The following is an 8,827-nucleotide window of genomic DNA, read 5'->3' on the forward strand; positions in this document are numbered from 1 at the left end:
TGAAAAAATGAAGATCATGACATCTGGTCCTATCACTTCATGGCAAATAGATGGGGAAACAATGGAAACAGTGACAGGCTTTATTTTCTTGGGCTCCAAAATCACTGCAGATGGTGACTGCAGCCATGAAATTAAAAGACACTCTCTCCTTAGGAGAAAAACTGTGACCAGCCTAGACAGCATATTAAAAAGCAGAGACATTACTTTGCCGACAAAGGTCCATCTAGTCAAAGCTATGGTTTTTCCATAATCATGTATGGATGTGAGATTTTGACTATAGAGAAAGCTTTGTGCTGAAGAATTGATGCATTTGAACTGTGGTGTTGGAGAAGTCTCTTGAGAGTCCCTTGGACTGCAAGGAGATCCAACCAGTCCATTCTGAAGGAGATCAGTCCTGAATATTCATTGGGAAGACTGATGATGAAGCTAAAACTCCAGTACATTGGCCACTTGATGCATAGAGCAGACTCATTGGAAAAGCCCCCGATGCTGGGAAAGATTGAAAGCAGAAGGAGAAGGGGATGACAGAGGATGAGCTGGTTGGATGACATCACCAACTCTATGGACATGAGTTTGATCAAGCTCTGGGAGTTGGTGATGGACAGGGAGGCCTAGCATACTGCAGTCCATGGGATCACAAAGAGTCGGTCATGACTGAGTGACTGAACTTAAATGAACCACAAGCAGAGAACTAGATTCTGAACACTGCATTCCCCACTGAAATGCAGGCATTAATAGATGATAGTCTGTTTTGAAATCTAGTGTTCTTTACATTACTGTTCTAGCATGAAACAAGAGATTAAAAAAGTTCCGTTGCTCCTGTGTCTCAGCATAAAGAAGTAACATTTAAACTCAGCGTAAAGAAGTAGCATTTAAACTCAGCATAAAGAAGTAGACAGAGAAGCTGCCACCAGTATTTTTCCTGCACCTTCTTTCATCATGTGCTTTCTAAATAAAGTTGTTGTTGTTGTTGTTTTAATGTTAGAAAATAATTGAGATTTTTCTATGAGCAGTTGTTTCCCACATGATAATGATGGAGAGGTTTTAACTCACAGAGAAGTAACTGATGGAAGCAAGGACTGCAGAAGGAGTGAGCCCAAGGACAGAGGAAGTATGAGGGAGGAAAGCATTTTGCCCAAGGGGAGCTCTTGGTTGAGAGCACTGGAAACAGCTGCATTCTACTCTCAACCTTCTTCATATCCAAGCCTGAAGTAGAGAACCAGTATTATCAAGGGAATCTGGAGAGGAAAATGGCTGTGTTCAATATATATTTTCTTAAAAATCATATCAGATTTTAGAAACGTTTAGCCTGGTGTTTTACTTTTCGGGTATCAAACACTTCAGGGAAATACAAAACAAACTATACCCTGAACCTAATAGTACAATGACAAAAATAACTATTTTCTTTCTAAAACATTTAAAAATATGTCCAATGTATTTCTTGAGGCAAAATTTAGGCCCACAAATGCTAGAGTCACAGGAATGATTTTAGTAAGAAGTGGTGAGGAATCCATGCAGGCTATGTGACGTGGGAAAGGAATCAGCATTCACAACATCCCCATTCTGCCGGGGTATTTGACTTACACTTTACATTTATTGATTTATGTAATCCTCACCGACAATTCTATGAAGTAGGTATTGTTTTTACTTTATAGTTGATGGAACTGAGGTTCGTTAGGTTAATTAACTTGTCCAAAGTAATTGTTAATGTCAGAGCCCTCCTCTGATTTTAAGGCTTGTGCTCTTCCTAACATCATACTGTCTTCTGCATCAGATTATACACCTCTGCTGTGGAATTAAAAGTATATAAGGTATATTTATTACTGTATATACTGTACATTATATATATAAGATTAGATCTGATAAACAAGAGTGCCTGAAGAACTATGGATGGAAGTTCATGACACTGTACAGGAGGCATTGATCAAGATCATCCCCAAGAAAAATAACCGTAAAAAGGCAAAATGGTTGTCAGAGGAGGACGTACAAATAGCTAAGAAAAGAAGAAAAGTGAAAGGCAGAGGAGAAAAGGAAAAGATACATCCATCTGAATGCAGGGTTCCAAAGTATAGCAAGGAGAGATAAGAAAGACTTTCTCAGTGATCAATGCAAAGAAATAGAGGAAAAGAACAGAATGGGAAAAACTAGGGATCTCTTCAAGAAAATTAGAGATACCAAGGGAACATTTCATGCAAAGATGGGCACAATAAAGGACAGAAATGGTATGGACACAACAGAAGCAGAAGATATTAAGAAGAGGTGGCAAAAATACCCAGAAGAACTATACAAAAAAGATCTTCATGACCCAGATAATCGTGATGGTGTGATCACTCACCTAGACAGTCTGATGTCGAATGGGCCTTAGGAAGCATCACTACAAACAAAGCTAGTGGAGGTGATGAAATTCCAGTTGAGTGATTTCAAGTCCTAAAAGATAATGTTGTGAAAGTGCTGCACTCAATATGCCAGCAAATTTGGAAAACTCAGCAGTGGTCACAGGACAGGAAAAGGTCAGTTATCATTCCAATCCCAAGGAAAGTGAAGTCTCTCAGTTGTGTCCAACTCTTTGCAACCCCATAGACTGTAGCCTACCAGGCTCCTCCCTCCATGGGATTCTCCAGGCAAGAGTACTGGAGTGGGTTGCCATTTCCTTCTCCAGGGGATCTTCCTGACCCAGGGATCGAACCTGGGTCTCCTGCATTCCAGGCAGATGCTTTAACCTCTGAGCCACCAAGGAAGGGCAATGCCAAAGAATGTTCAAACTACCACACAATTGTACTCATCTCACATGCTAGCAAAGTAATGCTCAAAATTCTCCAAGCAAGGATTCAATAGTATGTGAACCGAGAACTTTCAGATGTTCAAGTTGGATTTAGAAAAGGCAGAGGAACCAGAGATCAAATTGACAACATCCATTGGATCATAGAAAAAGCAAGAGAATTCTAGAAAAACATCTACTTCTGTTTTATTGACTATACCAAAGCTTTTGACTATGTTCAGTCAGTTCAGTCACTCAGTCGTGTCCGACTTCTTGCGACCCCGTGAATAGCAGCACGCCAGGCCTCCCTGTCCATCATCAGCTCCCAGAGTTCACTCAGACTCACGTCCATCGAGTCAGTGATGCCATCCAGCCATCTCATCCTCTGTCGTCCCCTTTTCCTCCTGCCCCCAATCCCTCCCAGCATCAAAGTCTTTTCCAATGAGTCAGCTCTTCGCATGAGGTGGTCAAAATACTGGAGTTTCAGCTTTAGTATCATTTCTTCCAAAGAAATCCCAGGGCTGATCTCCTTCAGAATGATTGGATCTCCTTGCAGTCCAAGGGACTCTCAAGAGTCTTCTCCAACACCACTGTTCAAAAGCATCAATTCTTCAGCACTCAGCCTTCTTCACAGTCCAACTCTCACATCCATACATGACCACTGGAAAAACCATAGCCTTGACTAGACGGACCTTAGTCGGCAAAGTAATGTCTCTGCTTTTGAATATGCTATCTAGGTTGGTCATAAGTTTTCTTCCAAGGAGTAAGTGTCTTTTAATTTCATGGCTGCAATCACCATCTGCAGTGATTTTGGAGCCCCAGAAAATAAAGTCTGACACTGTTTCCACTGTTTCCCCATCTATTTCCCATGAAGTGATGGGACCAGATGCCATGATCTTTGTTTTCTGAATGTTGAGCTTTAAGCCAACTTTTTCACTCTCCTCTTTTACTTTCATCAAGAGGCTTTTTAGTTCCTCTTCACTTTCTGCCATAAGGGTGGTGTCATCTGCATATCTGAGGTTATTGATATTTCTCCTGGCAATCTTGATTCCAGCTTGTGTTTCTTCCAGTCTAGCGTTTCTCATGATGTACTCTGCATAGAAGTTAAATAAGCAGGGTGACAATATACAGCCTTGAAGTACTCCTTTTCCTATTTGGAACCAGGCTGTTGTTCCATGTCCAGTTCTAACTGTTGCTTCCTGGCCTGCATACAGATTTCTCAAGAGGCAGGTTAGGTGGTCTGGTATTCCCATCTCTTTCAGAATTTTCCATAGTTGATTATGATCCACACAGTCAAAGGCTTTGGCATAGTCAATGAAGCAGAAATAGATGTTTTTCTGGAACTCTCTTGCTTTTTCCATGATCCAGCGGATGTTGGCAATTTGATCTCTGGTTCCTCTGCCTTCTCTAAAACCAGCTTGAACATCAGGAAGTTCATGGTTCATGTATTGCTGAAGCCTGGCTTGGAGAATTTTGGGCATTACTTTACTGTAGATCACAACAAACTGTGGAAAATTCTTAAAGAGTTGGGACTACCAGACCACCTTACCTGCCTCATGAGAAATCTGTATGTAGGTCAAGAAACAACAGTTAGAATTGTACATAGAACAACACACTGGTTCCAAATTGAGAAGGGAATCCATCAAGGCTGTATATTGTCACCCTGCTTGTTTAGCTTATATGCAGAGTACATCATGTGAAATGCCAGGCTAGAAGAAGCACAAGCTGGAATCAAGATTGACGGGAGAAATATCAGTAACCACAGATATTCAGATGACACCACCCTTATGGCAGAAAGCAAACAGGAATTGAAGAGCCTCTTGATGAAAGTGAAAGAGGAGAGTGAAAATGCTGGTTTAAAGCTCAAAATAAAAAAACGAAGATCATGGCATCTGGTCCCATCACTTCAAGGCAAATTGATGGGGAAACAGTGACAAACTTTATCTTCTTGGGCTCCAAAATCACTGCAGATGGTGACTGCAGCCATGAAATTAAAAGACACTTGCTCCTTGGAATAAAAGCTATGATCAACCTAGACAGCATATTAAAAAGCAGAGACATTATTTTGCCAACAAAGGTCCATCTAGTTGAAGCTATGGTTTTTCCAGTAGTCAATTATGTATGTGAAAACTGGACCATAAAGAAGGCTGAGTGCCAAAGAATTGATGCATTTGAACTGTGGTGTTGGAGAAGTCTCTTGAGAGTCCTTTGGACTGCAAGGGGATCAAACCAGTCAATCCTAAGGGAAATCAGTCCTGAATATTCATTGGAAGGACTGATGTTGAAGCTGAGACTGCAATACTTTGGTTAGCTTATATAAAGAACTGACTCATTGGAAAAGACCCTGATGCTGGGCAAGATTGAAGGCATGAGGAGAAGGGGATTACAGAGGATGAGATGGTTGGAGGGCATCACTGACTCGATGGACATAAGTTTGATCAAGCTCTGGGAGTTGGTGATCGACAGGAAGTCCTGGAGTGCTGCATTCCATAGGGTTGCAAAGAGTTGCACACGACTGAGCAACTGTACTCTATATTTATTTTCCAAGAATCAAATTACCAACATTTGATTTTAACACAAGTATGAAAAAAGACCCCAGAACCTAAGCCTAACTTTGTTAACCCACTACATGCTTGAGTATCACATGGTCTACCTGGCAGGCCAATGGGATCTCAGGTTAGTCTGAATGTGGGTTTGATCTGATGGAAAAGTCTGAGGACTGGACTATTGGGGGCCAGTTACTTGCCACTAGGAGCATTGAGAACCTGACTTCTAAGCCTGTGGCTTGTTGGCAGAGCCAGAGTAAAGTGAAACAAATGAACTTTTGCCCCAGGAATAAACTTTAAGGGAGTAATCCCAACACGGTGAAAGTGAAAGCCATGCAGTGTATGCCTGACTCTTTGTCACTCCATGGAATTCTCTAGGCCACAGTACTGAAGTGGGCAGCCAGCCGTTCCCTTCTCCAGGAGATCTTCCCAACCAGGAATCGAACCCAGGTCTCCCACATTGCAGGCAGATTCTTTCCCGGTTGAGCCACAAGGGAAGCCCCCAAACACAGTAATCAATATCAGTAATACTTAATGCAATTTCTCAAAAAATCAAATCAATGAATTATAGCCATGGGCCAGCCACTTGTTTTTGCATATACTCTGATTAAATAACAGCCTTTCTTTATCTCTCAAGAGTCTAAGTTGAATCAGAACCTGCTGATAGGTTGGGTCTACGCACCCTATGCTGGGGACATGGTGACAACATTTTCTCTGGTCCCATCAAACAGGAATCTCCTACCTTCTTAAAGAGTTAGATTTAGGGTGACAAGGTGTCCCAGTCTGTCTGGACTGTTCAGGTTTTAGCACTGAAAGGACAGCTTCCCCTGGTCATTGTCATAGAGTGGATATGCTTAGAGTTATGCTATTAACAATAAGAATACATGAATGTTCTGCATGAGACTGACTCTTAGAGTTTAACATTGGTGGAAGAATATTTTAATCTAAATTTGACTTAAAATTAGTCATGTTAATTTGGGTGAGGTCACGAGGTCATATATGTGTATGCCCTCAGGAATCACCTGGAGAAGGAAATGGCAGCCCACTCCAGTATTCTTGACTAGAGAATTCTTGTCCACTCCTCTGTGGACAGAAGAGCCTGGTGGGCTGCCGTCTATGAGGTCGCAGAGAGTCGGACACAACTGAAGCAACTTAGCATGAATGTATGCATGCATTGGAGAAGGAAATGGCAACCCACTCCAGTATTATTGCCTGGAGAATCCCAGGGACAGAGGAGCCTGGTGTGTTGCTGTCTATGGGGTCGCACAGAGTCGGACGTGACTGAAGCGACTTAGCAGCAGCAGCAGCAGGATTCACCACTGGGAATGAAGTATGCAGAATCAGAGTTTCAGTGCCTTCTCTAGATACTCCCACCTGCTATATCTGGCCTTCCAATTCACTTCATAACCTGTTTTGCTTATTTCTGGAGTCCCTAGAAGAAGCTGCATCTGTGCTATTGAGCAAGTCCTCTTACCCTCCATTTTTGAAATGGACATTAGTGATCATCACTGCAGTCGAGGGCTTGGGGTTTCTGAAGCATCTAGAAGCAGCCGTTGCCAACACTTCCTGCGAGGGTGACCTCCTGCTTCATTCAGTCATGCTTGTTCAACTAAGAGTTGCCTCCCCATCTTCCCAAGTCTTCTTTTCAATGAGTTGCCTACACGTTTCCCTCAACTCCACCAAGTTAGATCTGAATGGAAGTCTAATGGGCTTCTTAATCAGAGGCAGAATTACTGTGAAACTTTTGAAAGCGCAGCGTCAGGGGCCTTTGAGAGGTCTGTACTCATTCTGCATTATTTTTCTTAAAGAAGCTCCCTGGGTCCTTGCTATGGACTAGATTATTTTTCCCTCGGCCAAAATCATGTACTGAAGCCCTTCCCTCCGATATGACTGCATTCAGATATAGGGCTTTCCAGAGGTAACCAAGGTTAAACTAATTCATAAGGCTGGGATCCGAATTTAACAGGATCAGTGGCCTTATAAGAAGAGGAAGAGAGATATTTTCCTCTCCCTCTCCTCAAGCACGCACACTGAGGGAAGGCTACGCAAGAATGCAGCAAGAAGGGCCATCATCTGTAAGTCATGAAGGGAGACCGCACCAGGACCATGCTGGCACTCTGATCTTGAGCTTCCAGCCCGAAGAACTGTGAATAAATACATTCCTGTTGGTTAAGTCAGTCTACAGTATTTTGTTAAGGCAGTCTGAGCAGACTGAGACAATCTATTTTGTCCATAAACCTATATCTGACCATTAGGAACACAAATTGGAATATTTTTCTCTGCCTCCTTCAACCCCAATTCACAGTGATAACTTGAGGCCCAGAAAGGAGGTATCAACACAGAGACAGAAATATTTTTTTTGACTTGTGGAGTTGAACTGATAGCGACTTAGCTATTAGGAAACTATCATTGAGAACATCAGAGAAGGAAAGCCACTAAGGTAGAAAGGATTACAAGGTCCTTTTGCATGAGCAACCCAAGGGCAGCAACTCTGGGAGCAGGGCAGCTGGAGATGTTTATGAACACCGGGACAGCATAGTAAAGTGATTAAAAGCCTGGCTCTGGATTCAATACGTGGATCCACTACTTGTTTCTATGTGTACATGGACATGTCACTTAATATCTCTTTGCTTCCATTCCTCATCTTTAAGATGGAGAGAACAATAATAATACCTATGTGTGTGCTTGTGTGCTTAGTTGCTCAGTCATGTCTGACTCTTTGCAACCCCATGGACTGTAGCCCACCAGGCTCCTCTGTCCATGAGGATTCTCCAGGCAGGAATACTGGAGTAAGTTGCCATACCCTCCTCCAGGGAATCTTCCCGACCCAGAGATCGAACCCAGGTCTTCCACATTACAGGCAGATTTTTTACTGTGTGAGCCCCCAGGGAAGTCTAATAATACCTATACACAGAGTTTTTATAAAGAGCAAGTTTTATGAAATATGAAAAGTAGTTAGAAAAATGGCTTGCATAGTACATGCTCAGTAAATATTACCCATTCGGTTCATTGTAAGTTTCTGGCCTTTTCTGAATGAGTGGCATTCTCCTCTGTCCAGTTGTCCAAACCCTGGACTACTGCTAGTGTCTTGTATCTATATCTGATTAATTACTATGTCTTGTCAACTTTATCTTCTAAATATTCAATTAATCCACTTCCTTCCATCTTCACCATAGAAGATGAGTTTTCTCTGGGAAATAAAGTATTTTTCCTAGCTTCTCAGAGAGGGAAGAGCAACTAAAAACATTTACAATGGACCTAGATTTGCACCAGTTACTTATAGCAATAGCTTCCTGATTTATCTAGTTTTGCTCTCCCCTCCCATTCACACCTTAGGAAGAGGGAAGTTTTTACAAGGCAAATCTGGTCATATTACTCTTCTCTCCACATCACTCCTCCAGCTTGAAACCCTCTAATGATTTCTCATTGCATTTCAAATGAAAATCATCTGACATTTATCAACCTCCCCTCTCCCCTTCAATTATTTGCCCCTTTACTCCTATCCTAGCCATTTAGATTTTCT

At 42.1% G+C, this 8,827-nt stretch overlaps 1 non-coding gene across 1 annotated transcript; it reads right to left on the reverse strand.

Moving 5' to 3' along the window:
* Window positions 1-2,664: 2,664 nt before the first annotated feature.
* On the reverse strand, window positions 2,665-2,737 carry TRNAS-GGA. Its single transcript has one exon. It is a non-coding gene; the product is annotated as a tRNA-Ser (tRNA).
* Window positions 2,738-8,827: the final 6,090 nt, after the last annotated feature.

This window comes from Oryx dammah, unplaced genomic scaffold, assembly GCF_014754425.2.
Source record: "Oryx dammah isolate SB20612 unplaced genomic scaffold, SCBI_Odam_1.1 HiC_scaffold_5, whole genome shotgun sequence".
Classification (NCBI taxonomy): Eukaryota; Metazoa; Chordata; class Mammalia; order Artiodactyla; family Bovidae; genus Oryx; species Oryx dammah.